Below are 16,869 nucleotides of genomic sequence, written 5' to 3'. Positions count from 1 at the left end.
CGCAGGGCTCTCTTGCGTGCGCAATCTGCTCCATAGAACCGGCTTAAACAGATGATCTGACGGGTTTTAGAAGATTAAATACAACCCGAAACTAAAAAAACAGACCAGGCCTCTATTTGAGACCGGCCTTTATTTATCCAAACCTGTAGCCACACCAGGCGTGTAAAAGAGACAGGCGTCTATTTGGGACTCGGCTATTATTTGAAGTTTTACAGTAATTTCAACACTTCAAATGTGTAAATATGGGAACAACCCTCAAAGTGTTAGTTCGACACTTTCAAGGGTGTTGCCTCTCGCAACACCAACACAGAGTTACAACATGAACACTAAGAGAGTGAAATATGAACACCTATTCTGCATTATCTACTTTAAAGAACTGTAAAATACACTGACAAATCATGTAATCTGAAAAAAAAAAAAAAAATTCACTTTGAAATAAACACATCACTTTATATTACTCTTTAAAAACTTTATTTCAAAACAATCCAGAAATTTAAATTGTAGGCTAACCTTATTCTGGGATCATAAAAGTGGTTTTCTCAATTACAATAACATTTTATATGCAGAAACTGAAAATGATCAGATAAAGATCACCACAAAGCACTATAGTTCCAAGAGTAAAACACTATTCATATTTATTAGTATTGATTTAATGTCTCACGTGGCTCATCATAGGCTCAATGTAAAACATTTAGCAGTATCTTTTCCTCTAATAAAGCATTTCTATGCATTTAAAATTAGTTTAATATTATATATCTATTAAAATTGCAGCTTAATAACATTTAGATTTTTAAATCATTTTAATCAAACACTGGTGAAACAACCAAATATGTATGTAATGGTGAATTGATAGCTAGGACTGTAACAGTAGTATGAGTATGTCTGTGACCACGGTAAGAATGCAATCGAATGCTCTAATGCTCTTCAATGGATTTATTGACAGCAGCAGATGATTATCTGTCTTCGTGAGTGTACAGTATGCTGCAGCTGATATGATGCAATAAGTAAAGCTAATAAATGCTAATTAGTACAACTTTCCCTTCAAGTAACTTTAGCTGCTTATATCAAATAACCAAATAATATACCAGATAGCACACATTAGCTAATAACTACAATGTCAGGTGAGTACACACATAAACACACTAGTAGTGTAACTAGCGAACTTTATGCTAACATACTGCATTTCAACTGAGTATCCCAGAATAGACAATACTCATAAAAAACCTAAGGCACCAAAATACACATGTGTAAACATTAAGACCAGGGTACTCACATGTCTCTGAACGCACACATGCACAGATAACGACACAGACGACAACTATGCACTTCAGAAATATCTACGATGTGCTGCCCGTGGTCACTCACTCTCACTACTACTAACTCAAAACGAAACCTATCAGTCAGCGCAAACAGATGTCCTCTCGGTGACCCCAAAACGAAAGCGCTGATTGGCTGATCCCCGAACATAAATAGCAAGTCCTTTTTTACAATATCTATGGTGTTAACAATATTTGAAGTCAAATTTTGGTTCGTTCTAAAATGAGCAGACACTGAAACACTGCATTTCAGCAGCAGTTAATCTTGCCATACCTGACAAGAGAGATGACTATGGATGTCCTATGTGTTTTATTAAAAATACAACATTTCTGGTTGTATATTGTCAGTGGAGTTACTATAGAGTCTGAGGTGTTACTAGGAAAGACAGTAACACCGCAGACAAATGAGCCTAAATCCAGACTTTTCTAAAAATGGAGGCTGCCATCATGATGATTTCAGGATCAGGGGACATTTTGGTATGTAATTATAAACATGTTGATTAAAATATTTAAAATCTGCAAGTTATCAACATAACACAGACACTAATAAAGTGTGACAGATGAAATTGTCAAACGTCATTTTCTCTAACGGCAGCTGCAGTGACACGATGATTACTTTTTTGAGCAGTTTTTGCTTTTGAATAAGGTGTGTGTTAGTCACCAGCGATCCCGGATGTGGTAAGAAAAGCTTCTCCAAATTCAAAGAACTTAAAAAGTGCAGATCTTTGATTTCATAAATAATTGCATGCATTGTCTTTGTAGAGGTCAAGTAGTTTGTAATAGTGTGGAGAGCTCCCGATAGTGTTTACCAATGCTTAAATAATTCTATGTATGTGGCTTATTTGAGATACTGGTACCGCTGATTAAGCGCTAAGAGTTTTGACGTACGTACGTAAGAATCTGTGTTTGCTTATCAAGAGGGCCTTGAGGATGATGAGCAAAGCATGCACACAGAGGATTTATAAGGATACAAGTTAAGTTGTGTTTACTTGTCAAGAGGGCCTGGAAGGATGACAAGCGTATTGATAAAGATATCAATTATTGATCTGTGTTTTCTTGTAAGTGGGCCTGGAAGGATACAAGAATAGCATATATACAGAAGAAGCTAGGTCTTATTTCACTCTGTTGTGTTGAGGAAGTGAATCGCAGAGGTCTATGGAATAGGATAGTTAAAAGTGTCACTGTGTTGAGGAGTGAAGATTTTAATGTATTGTTCAGATCTGACAGGGAGTACATAGTGTGTGTGTGTGTGTGTATATGTGTGTGTGTGTGTGTGTGTGTGTGTGTGTGTGTGTGTGTGTGTGTGTGTGTGTGTGTGTGATCCTGTGACTGTGCCTGTGGTTGAAAATAAGTGACCTCTGACCCTGGTTGCTTGAAGGGACCGATAATGTGTGAATGACCTGTGAATGAAGGGATATGAAATGGTGTGTATTAAAAAATTAACTAAGGGAAAACAATCGTTTCAAGATATTAACCATATAGAATACTGTAGTAAAAGTTAAAATAATGCGACATATTTAATCAATAAATGTAATAATATATATTAATAGATGAATACAAATAAGATGGGAGGAAATTCTTATGGGGGGGAATTTTTTATTTGAGGGGGGAGTTTAGACTTTTTTTTAATTACATTTATCTCGCCTAAATGTATGCTTACTCATTGCATTTTACAATGGGGTAAATTTGGTCTTAAGAATTTACACAACTCAAGGAAGCTTGATTTCAATCTTTGAATTAAATTGAAAAAAAAAGTAGCACAAATAAATACAATAGAATAAAGATACCAATAAAGAGAAATAAAGAGAAAGGTTTTTGCTTAAGTCTAAAACTAGTATTCAGAAATACTACAGAGACTGAATAAAGTAATCAAATGTAAAATAACATGGGGTAGTATTTTAGTCCTGACTAAATTAAATACATAGGCTATTAATCCTGATTCCTTAAAATGAAAGCTATGTTTTGTTGTTTTGACAAACATATTAATGACAGACATATGGCTGCTGTCCCTTTAAGAGCTAGTGCACGGATCCTGTTTTCATTATACGGTCACGTGCGATTTATGCTTAAAGCTACACTGTGTAACTTTTTTAGTTGATTCTTAGCAAAAAACACTTAGTTCTTTCAAAAATATATGTGCTCATTAATATATATTTACTTCTTTCAAGTAATAAAGTATTATATTAAGTTTATAATCTGCCATTGAAAGTACATACGGGTGAGGGGTTCGAATGCCGGTCGCCATGTTGCCCCTCCATCTTGAAACTACATTAGCCAAAGAGGGACATGCCTGTAAATTCAAGCTTCGCCTTTTGCGTTTTTCACTCAGTGACACCGTGACGAATGCGAGCGGGAGATTACTCGCGAGCTCGCGAGTGCCGGCAGATTTGAAAGATAGTGTGGTGTGTGTGTGTGTGTGTGTGTGTGTGCGTGCGTACTCACATTTGAAAGAGAGAATTAAAACGTCAACGCGACAGACAAATCAGCAAGACCATAGTCAATATTGGAGTAACTTTTCCCAGATGGAAAGAGCTCATGAGGAGAAAAGATTTTAAAACGGACGCCGAGGTTGCCTGCTTTCTTCTCGACTGGTAATTCAGCCTGTTGTAATTCATTTGTGTAAATTCGAAGTTTTATAGTTGCTTGTCTAACCATAGTATGGTTGTGCATAACGTCAGAACGACCTCTAGTATAACTTCATCCTCGCGTCAATGGTGAAAAAGTATTGTTTACCTTGTAACATAAATCTGTGCTGCGACGGATCACAGGTGATGAATAGTTTTAAAGGCGCAATTTTTTAAGCTATATATAAAAAAAGGACACTGTAAATTTTAGTTATTTTTAATTGCTTTTACTTTGTACACATTGTAACGTTGCCTGATTATGCTGGGATAGCCGATTCCAAGGGTGACGTTTACCTCCTGACATCTGTCCTGTAGTTTTATTCATTTTAGACGTATTGTTTATTATTGTCATGGACGAAGTGATAACTGGAAGCCATGTTAATATTGGAATAATACGGCCACCGTAGGAGTTTAAACGCCCTCGGAATTGAGAGGAACAGAAAATAATTTTCACTGGGTAGTCATATACAATTTCACCGCTAGATGGGGGTAAAAATCACACAGTGTAGCTTTAAGACATAACCGACTGTGTTTAGAGGATACTCACCAAGACCGAAATTGGCATAATTTTCTTATGTTTTTGACTGTTAAAGCGATATAATGCAAGAAAAATAACTTTTGTTACCCGCGAGCTGTTTCTGAGGTGGCTTTACTCTATGTATGTGTGCAGAGAAAAAAACCTCTCTCAAACAGCGCGCAAGTCCCGAATAGTTTAAAATCGTGTGAATGTTTAAACTGGTAAAACTTTAAAAAAAACGTGCAAATGGTAAACTTTAGTTCCCTTACGAGAACGTTCTCTCGTACTGCGTTGCAAACGCTGTGGAAAACTCCTTTTCTCGAGAATATTGAAGCTTAAAATTCATTTTAAAACGCATTGTCATAGCACAGACGAGAGCATCATGCTCGCGCGCGAGTGCTGATAGGCTGTGCTGAGGCAAGTGCACGAACCAATGGCGAGCGGGCTGAGGTGATTAAACCAATGGGAGACATTGGCGCCCTGCCAGTGTCGAGCGCGCCAAACAGCACGTGACCGAAGTGAATAAATACGGCGGCAGATCGCCATATGACAGATTTAATCTCCTTCAGCGCTCGACTCACCTCGTCGCTGATTTCTCCGGTGAAGAAGCCGCCTCGCCGTCGATCAGCCTTCCAGCGGAACAGCTTCGCATCTCGGCTTCGCCAGCGAGCGTTTCCCTGTGGCATCCGGCGAGTATCCTTTTCATTTCTACTAACGCTATCTAAAAGAGCAAATCGCTGTTTTAACAGCGCTTACATCATGCCGCTCATCTGTGACTCATGCGGGATTCCCCTGCACGTGTCTGACGGACACAAACAGTGTGCTGTCTGCCTCGGTCCTGAGCACGCCGAGGCAGCACTCACTAATGGCGGCTGCCAGCTGTGTGACGTTATGCCTGTCACCGTCCTCAGATCCAGACTCGCCCTCGCTTCATCTGAGCGCGAACCCGCCCATCTTCCGTCTTCGGCGCCTTCCGAGCCCCGTAGGAAGAAACGGCGTGATCAGAGGATTCCTGAACGTCGCGAGGTGGAAGATTTCACGCCGGGTCAGTCCCCGCGTGCTTCGCCCGCGCCTCCATCTCCAGTGCTGTTCGCCCAGAGCGATCAACGCCCCTCTATTGAAGCGGCGGGACTCGTCTCGTTCGGCGGATCGGCCGAGGAGGATGATGTTGTTTCCGTGGCGGCATCTGGGAGTGAGGATTGGTCGGGCTCCGCGGACCCCGCCCCCTCCTCTCAATGTGATCGTCCTGACACTAGAGCGAGCATTGACGCCGAGCTTCTCCGTGTCATGTCTCGCGCTGTCGACGAGCTAGGACTCGACTGGCTTTCTCCAGCAGAGCCTACTAGAAGCCACCTCGACGAGTGGTACCTGCCGGGGCGCACTAAAGCTTTCTAAGCTTTCTAAGCTTTCACTAAAAGCTGGCGCGCGCCCTTTTCAGCGCGAACGCGCTCTTCTTCTTCTCTCACGCTCTCCACGGTGGACGGCGCTGAAGAAAAGGGCTACGTGTCTCTTCCGCCATTGGAAGAAGCGGTTGCCGCCCATTTATGCCCTCCCACCGCAGGCAGTTGGAGGTCTAAAACGGTGCACGCTTCTAAACCGTGAAGGACCACTTCAGCTTTGGCCGGCCGCGCTTATGCTGCCGCTGGCCAAGCCGCCTCTGCACTTCACGCCATGGCAACCCTTCAAGTTTTCCAGGCTAAGCTCCTCCGCGCTATGGATGAGTCAGGACCTGACCCAAGCTCATTCAGGGACCTCCGAAGTGCGACAGACCTGGCTTTACGGGCCATTAAGTCTACCGCCCAAGCCCTGGGTCGCAACATGGCCAACCTAGTGGTGCTGGAACGCCACTTATGGCTTAACTTGACAGATATCAGGGACGCTGATAAAACCGCCTTCCTGGATTCTCCGGTCTCAACAACGGGTCTCTTCGGACCTTCGGTCAGCGGCTTCGCGGAACGCTTCACTGAAGCCCAGAAAGCATCCAGCGCTATGAAGCACTTTCTGCCCAAACGCTCCAGTTTGGCCTCACGGCGCCCCAAGAGCACGCCGCGGCCAGACAGACCAGTGCCTCAGGTCCACCAGCCCCGCCCAGCGGCTGAGACCAGCCTACAGCCGAAGCCCGCTAAGAAGTACCCGTTCCCCAAGCGCCAGGGACCCCGGCCCAAGCTTACGCTCGACCACGAGCCTAAGAAGCCGTCCTAGCCAGGAGAAAGAGGGGTTTAGGTCCCGCCGCGGCCGGACCAGCCCCGAAGATCGCTCGTACACTCCTCACAGCCCCCTCTTCAGTTCAGGTGGCTGGAGCAGTTCAAAATGCAGAACATGGGCCCGTCTCTTGTCACGCACCCCTGCAACCAAACGCTGTTTTAACAGCGACCCACAGAAATCACAAATCGAGCAAAAATTCTCACCCAAATCCTTATCAGGGCGAACCCCCATCCCTGGGCGTTCAGTCCTCAGACATGATTATACCTCTGGCTCATCGGGCTCTGGCTTGGCAGGCCATCCCTGGAGTTTCAGATTGGGTGATGAATATCATAATATTTCGCGTGATTATTCAAACCTCAGTAAAGAGCACGATATCTCACGTCCTCCGCACCGAGGTACTGTCTCTGCTCACGAAAGGGGCTGTCGAGACAGTCCCCGCATCACAAAGCGAGTCAGGGTTTTACAGCCGCTACTTCCTTGTTCCAAAGAAGGATGGCGGTCTGAGACCCATCCTAGATCTCAGACACCTGAACAAAGCCCTCATGTCTCGGCCGTTCAGGATGCTTACAACCAAACACATCCTGGCGCAGATTCGCCCCGGGGACTGGTTTTTCTCAGTAGATCTAAAGGATGCGTATTTTCACATTCAAGTGAACCCCCACCACAGGCCATTCTTGAGATTCGCCTTCGAGGGGCAGGCATACCAGTACACAGTCCTTCCTTTCGGACTGGCCCTGGCGCCTCGTACATTTACGAAATGCATGGATGCAGCTCTCTCCCCCCTGAGACAGCGGGGAATGCGCATTCTGAATTACCTCGACGACTGGCTCATACTAACTCAGTCAGAGGCGGAGTCACATACTCACAAAGCCTGGCTCCTCAGCCATCTGGAATGTCTGGGGCTCAGAGTGAACTTCTCAAAGAGTATTCTGTTACCCAGCCGGCGTATTACGTTCCTGGGCACAGTTCTAGACTCCGTTCTTATGAGAGCACATCGATTCAGCGGCTCGCCGCTTCGTTCACAGAGGGCTCTCACGTACCCCTCCGAACGTTTCAGAGGATTCTGGGCCTAATGGCCTCGGCATCATCAGTACTCCAATTAGGCCTACTGCGTATGCGTCCTCTTCAGCTGTGGTTAGCACCTCAGGTACCACCCCACGCCTGGCACTCAGGCCTTTTGAATATCAGGGTAGACCAGCGCTGTATTCAGGCCCTGGCTCCCTGGAAGAACCCCAGCTGGTACCAGCAGGGCGTAAACATGGGTGTGATATCAGAGAGGAGGGTCATTTCTACAGACGCCTCCAACTCCGGTTGGGGAGCCCTGTACGAGGGCAGGCCTGCCTCCGGCCTCTGGTCGAGCTCGGAGAAACGCCTACACATCAACTGCCTCGAAATGAGAGCAGTTTTCTAGCCCTAAGAACCTTCCTTCCATACCTGGCAGGACACCACGTCTTAGTCCGAACGGACAACATGTCAGTGGTCTCTTACATAAATCGCCAGGGCGGTCTCAGATCCCGCAACCTGCTGACCATAGCCACACAGCTTCTGATTTGGGCTCAAACGTACCTGCGCTCACCCAGGGCAGCTCATGTGCCGGGCACAATGAATACAGGAGCAGACATGCTTTCTCGGGACAACGTTTCCCCAGAAGAATGGTCACTCCACCCTCAGACGGTTCTCCTATTATGGGAGGTCTTCGGAAAGGCAGAAGTGGACCTTTTTGCCTCAGAAGACAACTGTCACTGCCCAATCTTCTTTTCGAAGAGCAAGGATGCGTTGGCCCACGAATGGCCCAACCTCCCACTATATGCGTTTCCTCCTGTATCGATGCTCCCTCAGGTCATCGAACGGATCAGGAAAACGAATTGTGCAGTCCTCCTGATAGCTCCTCTCTGGCAAACTCGAACTTGGTTCCCAGAGCTGATACAGCTGTCTGTGACAGACCCTTGGCCTATTCCAATGAGGCGCGACCTCTTGGCCCAGGCGAACAGGACGATATGGCACCCCCGTCCCGACTTGTGGGCCCTGCATGCATGGCCACTCAACGGGTACCCCAGGACCTCCCAGAGGGTGTCCTGAATACTATACACGAGGCCAGAGCTCCGTCTACTAGACGTCTCTACAACCTCAAATGGTCAGTGTTCTCCAGCTGGTGTTTAGCTCGGAACCTCGACCCATACACGTGTGAAGTACCTATGGTACTTTCGTTTCTCCAAGAGATGCTGGACGCGGGACTTTCCCCCTCCACGCTCAAGGTTTACGTGGCAGCCATTGCAGCGTTTCACGACATGGTAGCCGGATCTTCTTTAGGTAAAAGCGACCTTATAGTCCGCTTCCTTAAAGGAGCTAGAAGGCTTAACCCGCCCCGGCCACCTTCGGTGCCACCCTGGGATCTTTCCCTGGTTCTAAGGGCTCTTAAGGGACCCCCTTTTGAACCACTTCAGTCGGCGGATCTGAAACCCCTCTCTCTGAAAACCGCTCTGCTATTAGCATTGGCGTCAGTTAAAAGAGTGGGAGATTTACAGGCGCTCTCCACGAGCGCGTCCTGTCTCGAATTCGGTCCCAACGACTCTAAAGTCTTCCTGAGGCCAAGACATGGCTATATTCCTAAGGTGCTCTCAAGGCCGTTCAGAGCCCAGGTTATTTCTCTGTCTGCTCTCCCAGTCTCTGGGGAGGACGATGATGCTCACACGCTCTGCCCCGTCAGAGCCCTGAGAGTGTATCTAGAGTGTTCTGCCTCTTTCAGACAGTCTGAACAGCTCTTCATTTGTTTCGGAGGCCGGACCAAGGGTCTTCCAGTCACGAAAATCACATTATCCAGATGGATAGTTGATGCTATTGCTCTGTCTTACACCTCACTGGGCCTTCCTTGCCCCATAGGTGTTAGGGCTCATTCCACAAGAGGCATGGCCTCTTCGTGGGCCTGGTCTAGTGGCATTCCAATAGAAGACATCTGTGCGGCGGCCGGCTGGTCCGCTCCGTCCACATTTGTTAGATTCTATAACTTGGAAGTCCCTGCTTTGCAAGCACGAGTTCTCTCTATCTAGATCCTGGCTCTGTGGACCCAGACTAGTTTTGACTTGGAAACTTATGTTGATTAAGTCATGTGGGTTATACTTAGATGTCTGGCCCTTTTTTTGGCCCAGCTCCATATAAATTTATAATAGTTTTTGGCCCGATGTTCTGGTCTATGTTATTCTGGTTATTCTGTTATAATCCCGGAATTTCCCGGATTTTCAGATTAACCACAGGATTAATAGCACAGCGTTTTAAAAAAGCATTCCCACAGCGTTTGCAACGCAGTACGAGAGAACGTTCTCGTAAGGGAACGTACTTGGTTACCTACGTATCCTCGGTTCCCTTAGAGATAAGGGAACGAGTACTGCGTTGCCTTGCCGTGCTATTTTCCTAACATCAGGTATTTTCGCTTCAGTCGATTATACCTGTCATATGGCGATCTGCCTCCGTATTTATTCACTTCGGTCACGTGCTGCAGGGCGCCAATGTCTCCCATTGGTTTAATCACCTCAGCCCGCTCGCCATTGGTTCGTGCACTAGCCTCAGCACAGCCTATCAGCACTCGCGCACGAGCATGATGCTCTCGTCTGTGCTATGACAATGCGTTTTAAAATGAAATTTAGGCTTCAGTACTCGTTCCCTTATCTCTAAGGGAACCGAGGTTACGTAAGTAACCAAGTACGTTACTCATGATGCAATGCTGGCCCGATTATGCAAGTGACAATTCCGTCTATCCCGAAACGCGAGAGTGTATCGCCGTATGCAGCGCACTAACGATTCCCTTGTGCAACACAACTGTCTCGCAGACAGTTTTAAAATGACTGATTTGATTTTATAATCTGTGTGGATTCATTTATTAATACAACCTACGTATGCTAAAGTGAATCAATGTTTGCGGGAATTTCCCGCATTATAAATGGGAGACCTGCGGGAATGATAAAAAATATGCGCAATATACCCGCAATCCCGCACTGAAATTCAAGCCCTGGTTGATTGAGAATAAATAATAAGAGTAATTCCTTGATGTTTGTTGAGGCACATTTTATTCACCATTCTAGATTATTTTGAACAGCATGCAAATATAGAAGAAAGATTGTATGGCGTTATTATCCAGTCAAATGTCGAGAGCGCATTATTGTAGGGCGAAAGTACATTAATATAATGCGCGAGCGCGAATCTCTTTGCTCGCGCGCGGAATATAATGCGTGAGCGCGAATCTCTCTGCTCGCGCGCGGAATATAATGTGCCGAGTGCGAATCTCTCTTGCTCGCGCGCGGAAACTGAGCGCGCGCTCTCAGACAGGCTGCTCTTGTAAGAATTTTCTCTGGGCTCGCTCAGAGAATATGCCTGCTCTTAAAACGTGTTCAGTGCAATCGCGAATCTCTCCTCTTCACTTAAAGTAAGCGTGTATGTGCTTAGACTGTGTCCCGTGCATTCGCGCATGCCTAAGTAGGCTACTCTTCTCTTCAATTTCTTTTTATTATTATTTTTTTTTTATTAATGCCAAGGTATCAAAAATATAACTTACATAGCAAAAATGTAGGCTACAAATTACATACAACGGAATAAAGAAAGCAAAGCAGCATATATATATATATATATATATATATATATATATATATATATATATATATATATATATATACAGGGCCGGCCCGTGGCATAGGCAGTATAGGCAAATGCTAAGGGCGCCGGCGCCGTATACCCTAAGGGGGGCGCCAGAGCCGCGTAAGGAACTTTCCACTTTTATTGTACTTCATTAACACTGCAACGAGTGGAGCAATAATGGGATGTACATGGCATTGACTTTCTTTCTTTCTTTTTTTTTTGTGATCAAATTTTTCTAATGGCATTGACTTTCTCTTATAAATTCTTACTTTAACGTGACCAGGGGGGAGTTGAAGGGATCATACACTTCCACCAATCAGACTTCTTTTACCCGCGGCCACCATTCGGTTTTCGTTTTTATTGCGTCAAAAAAAGTTAATATGTCAAAGCGTCCCAAATTATCTGGTGCCCAGGGGAGGAAAAAAAGTAAAGAAGAGGAGGAAAAACGCGACAAAGACAAAGGTAATGTTACAGTAAAGATGATGTTAATGATATTATTTTGATGTTACAGAAAGATGATCAATAATGCCATTAGTCATTAGCATACATGGTGGTTAGCTAACGTTAATCTATAAATAACCAGCGCTATCTGCTATCTGCTAGTTCTAACCAAAATATTAACAGTCAATGGTTCTAACAGATAAGCCTAGCGCTATTATTATGGAAAATAGTACCCTATATGAGTACCTTCCTCGGACAAATGTGTAAATATTAGTAATTTAAGGCAGGACCAAAAACACCAATAGAGCTCTTTTTTAAGATCATCTTTTCATTTTTTTAATTCAAATCCTTGTAGTATTTTCTGTGTCTACTTAAAGATACAAATAGATAAGATATATAAGATAGATAAGATAATATACTAATGTCTTATTTTGCACAGTGCCGTATTTCCATTGTATATAAGTTAATGTCACTTGTTTACACTTTTCATTTCGGGAGTATTAAAATAATAAGTAAGCTATCTATATTGTATTTCATATATTGAGTTCATTTTTTTATTTGTTTCTTTAATTATTATTATTATAATTAGTATTTTGAATGTGCAATTGTTTTAGTTAAAGGTTGGGTAGGTAAGAATTGTCTAAAGAACTTTTTTTCAAATTGGCTTAAACTGTCTTTATATACCAATACACAGGGACGGACTGACAATCTGTGCGTTCTGGAAAAGTCCAGAACGGCCGTCCAACCGAGGGCCGTCGGCACAAGAAATAAGTCTAATAAAGCAACATGAACAGCCAACAGCAGGGGCACTACGATCACTTATATGATACGTGTAAAAAAAACAACAACTGAGGAAGAAGAGTCGGCCTACTAGCCACTGACAGAAAGTTAGTTTTATAAGGCTTATCTATACTGCACTTTTAAATTTGCTTACATTATATTTGAATAGGTAAGTTATAGTATAGCAGTGGTCTCCAATGTGATGCCTATGAGTTGCCCGCTAAACACATTCTATAAATAGCCCCAACTTGCCAATAGCGATCCACTGTAAATCGGGGCTCCAGACTTCGACTAAATGGTATAATTTTGCGACCTTTTCAACTAAACGTTTCAATTTGCACTTTTGCCTCTACAAAATTACCCAACTCTCTTTGATTATACGCTGTCATTTGCGTTGCGTATGATAAACATCAAATGGCAAACGCTCAAAAAGAGGAACAAAACCTGTTTGATCTGAGCAGCGCAGAGCATTATCAGCTCGGCCCAAAAACAGCAATCGCGGCCAAAGCAGCTGATCTCGATCATGGATTATTATCGATTATTACACAGAGCTGCGTGATCCACTGAGAAGCATTTAAATTCAGCGCAGAATTCTCTATCTCCATTATAAACCCACAGATGACATTGTGATTTAAGCTTGTTAAAAGCCAGATGAAACAGCGCTGATATTCTCAACATATTGATGCAAAAAACAGGCGAAACATTGTTCCAAGAACAAACCAGTTAGAAGACATTCACTCCACAACTTATTAATTAACTGTAGTAAAACAAATTTTTTTGGGGCAGAAATGTGCCTGTATATATTCATATTAAAAATGCTGTTATATTAATATAGTCATGTAGGCCTATATATGTATTAAATGTAATGCAGTAGGCTAATGTTTTTGTTAAGAAGTTATGGCAGTTTATTTATTTATTTTTGCATTTATATTTATACTAAATGTTTGGGCTACTGTTTTTGATAACACATACAATAGGTTTATAGAAAATCAACAAAAAAAATCAATAAATATTTTCATAATTTTTCAGGAATTGTTGATTTTTTTTTTAAAATGCTTGTAAGTCTGAACTAGAATATCAAGATATTTTATTATTTTGCATATGATGGTGTAAAGTAAAAAAGCACCACCATGTTATATGTATAATAAATATTTGAGTATAACAAACAAAAATCCCTTCTATTATTTTATCCCTTGAGGTAGCCCTTGCACACAAAAAGGTTGGAGACCCCTGGTATATATAACTATATGTTTTCTAATTACAAGTTTGTGTAATTTGGGGTTTCTGTTGCATGCAGTGACATTTCATTATTTGCATTTTATGGCATTGTACATTTTTTAGAATTAATTTTTTTGTCTTTTTTTGAAGGCTGAGGCTTCATTAATAAACACAACCCCAATTATCATCATTGGTTTGATATGTTACTTGCTGTGAATACTTTGTCTGATAGGCTACAGTATTGTGGCATTATCAGGACATCCTGGCTAGTGTCTGTCGCACAGGGGCGAATGGCCGGATGATGGGCCTATTTGGGAGAAAGTCCAGGGCTGTTTTTTAGCCCCAGTCCGTCCCTGCCAATACATAATTAAAATGTAAGTACTTTGAAAAAGAGAGTATAAAAATTGAGTGACTATAGTGTATTTAATCTTCAAAAAACACAGCTCATTCATTCCTACCGGGACGAAACAAGTGATTGGCTTGCGCGACTGTCACTCTCCGTCGCCATGACTACCGCCGCTATTACTGGCTCTGCCCACGTGCGCGCAGTCGAGCACCCGTTTTTAGGTGGGAGTGAATGGAATTAATGAGCTGTGTTTATTGAAGATTAAAATCACTCAATTTTTTATACTCTCTATTTCAGAGTACTTGCATTTTAATTATGTATTGGTATATAAAGACAGTTTAAACAAATTTGAATAAAAGTTTTTTTTAGACAATTCTGACCTACCCAACCTTTAAATAAAAGAATGTCTAAAACAAAGCTATTAAGTTTCTTGTGAGTATATGTACACTAACAGTGCAAGTACTGTACTGCGATGCAAGGGGGCGCCACTTAAAATCTTGCCTAGGGCACCAAATTGGTTAGGGCCGGGCCTGTATATATATATATACATACATACATACATACAGCCTGTACATATGCTCATAATAAAATAAACAGAAAGCTTTAATGAAATAAATAAAAAAGTTAAAACAAGTTTATTATCTTAAGAACGTTAAGATTTTTAGATAACAAAATGCTTTGGATGTATTGTTGGACCTCTCTTCTAAAAACAATGAATAAGGGATTCTGCTGAGTGTGAATTTACTACAGTGAATGTGAAATTTTGCAAGGAACAATAATAGATTGATAATATAAAATTTAGCTTTTGAAAAGGTTTAAATCAGATGATGAAACTGCTCATCATATCTTCTGGGATTGTCCTCACACACAGGTATTTTGGGTTGAATTTTATCATTTTATTAAGCGCAATATGTTTCCGGATTTCTCTTTGCTTTTTAAGGATGTGCTGTTTGGTTTCTTTAATATACAAAAAGCAAAATTTAATGAGTATTTTATTATTAAGCTAGTATTGTTCCTTGCAAAATTTCACATTCACCGTAGTAAATTCACTCAGCAGAATCCCTTATTCATTGTTTTTAGAAGAGAGGTCCAACAATACATCCAAAGCATTTCGTTATCTAAGAATCTTAAAACTCTTAAGACAATACTTGTTTCAACTTTTTTATTTATTTCATTACAGTTTTCTGGTCTGTTTATTTTTTTTTTTTTTTTATGAGCATATGTACAGGCTTTATGTATGCTGCTTTGCTTTCTTTATTCCGTTGTATGTATTTTGTACATTTTTGCTGTGCAAGTTATTTTTAATACCTTGGCATTAATAAAAAAAAATACTTAAGCATGCGCGAACGCATGTCTAAGCACATACACGCTTACTTTAAGTGAAGAGGAGAGATTCGCGATTGCACTGAACATGTCTTAAGTGCAGGCATATTCTCTGAGCGAGCCCAGAGAAAATTCTTACAAGAGCAGCCTGTCTGAGAGCGCGCGCTCAGTTTCCGCGCGCGAGCAAGAGAGATTCGCACTCGGCACATTATATTCCGCGCGCGAGCAGAGAGATTCGCGTCCACGCATTATATTCCGCGCGCGAGCAAAGAGATTCGCGCTCGCGCATTATATTAATGTACTTTCGCCCTACAATAATGCGCTCTCGACATTTGACTGGATAATAACGCCATAAGATTGAAGTCTGATTTTATGATAGGGAAAATTATTTAATTGTATTATTCTCAGATCATCAGAGTTATATTATTGCTGATATAGAAAAACAGAACTAGTTTGCTTTTTCCTGCAACGAAGAACTTGCTTTACTAAAATAGAATGAGGGAACCTCTGTGGTCAACCAGTGAGATTTTTTATATAAAATAACTAGTAAAACGATGGTTAAAAAGTGGAATGTAGATAAAGAGCTAATAGCTTAATTGTAAAGGTTCAATTTGATTCATGCAGATCTCTGAGTGTTCAAATTTCAGATGGCTTCTGTGACCCTGACGAATGGAAGCAACAAGAGGGCAAAGGGCAAAGAGGCGAATGCAGAAAGAAGAAGAGAGAAGCGGGTGAGGGGTTCTCGGCTCCCCTCCTGAAGTTCAAAAAGACTCAGAAATTCTGATTTAATGCTGGAAAAGGTCTTACCTTTCACTTGAGACTTTTCCTGAGGACAAAGAGGAAATTCTGAGATGCAAAACTGTGGCAGGATCGATCAAAAGCCCAAACTAAGACGAGGCAGAGAAACAACAGAGCCTGTTCTCCACTCTGCAACGACCTTTGAGTGACAACAAGGCTGACAAAACATGCAGAGCGACAGAACACACTGATCTAAAAACAGAAGAACAGGTGTGGCTACTTCAATCATCACTCTAGAGACTGCTTCAAATTTGGTTAATTATTATATTAACTTTATTCTTCTTGATTATTCACTCATAGCAATTACTTATATTCTCTGCTAAACTAACCCTCTCTGCTTTAGGTACAAGTCCAGGCCTATAAGAAAAAGAAAATAGTGGGAGCTCAACTCACCAAATAGTTCAAACTGAGGCTGGGTTTGATATAGTGAGGGCTATTATTTTCAACAACTATGGGGCTAAAAGCATGATAGAATTATTCTCTGCCATTATTCTCTTGTTTTAATCATTTTCTAGAGATAGATTGGAGAAGGAAAAATAACTCCAAATGGTCCAAAATTAGGAAATGATGTCAAAACTGGGATAATGAGATGGAAACGTTATTGGCCATGGATCCAAGATTAGGTAGAGCTCTCACAAAACAAAAAGATTATGAAAAAGTAGAGCAAACAAATGA

The 16,869-nt window shown here is 42.2% G+C and overlaps 1 protein-coding gene across 11 annotated transcripts in view; it reads right to left on the bottom strand.

The window, feature by feature from the left end:
• LOC307162781 (uncharacterized protein) overlaps nt 1-16,341 on the bottom strand; it is a 29,844-nt gene extending 13,503 nt beyond the window's left edge. For 4 of the 11 annotated variants that reach the window (XM_079878390.1, XM_079878394.1, XM_079878386.1 and 1 more), the window contains exon 1: nt 1,274-1,391. The gene's annotated coding sequence lies outside the window, so the exon portion shown is untranslated. Of the gene's footprint in view, nt 1-1,273; nt 1,396-16,203 lie in introns of those variants that run through there. The other 7 variants (XM_079878388.1, XM_079878392.1, XM_079878393.1 and 4 more) reach the window with 5 other exon arrangements.
• Nucleotides 16,342-16,869: the final 528 nt, after the last annotated feature.

Source organism: Squalius cephalus (genome assembly GCF_949319135.1).
Source record: "Squalius cephalus genome assembly, chromosome: 1".
NCBI lineage: Eukaryota > Metazoa > Chordata > Actinopteri > Cypriniformes > Leuciscidae > Squalius > Squalius cephalus.
Note: the sequence above shows the minus strand (reverse complement) of the source record. Positions and strands in the feature narration are given on the sequence as shown.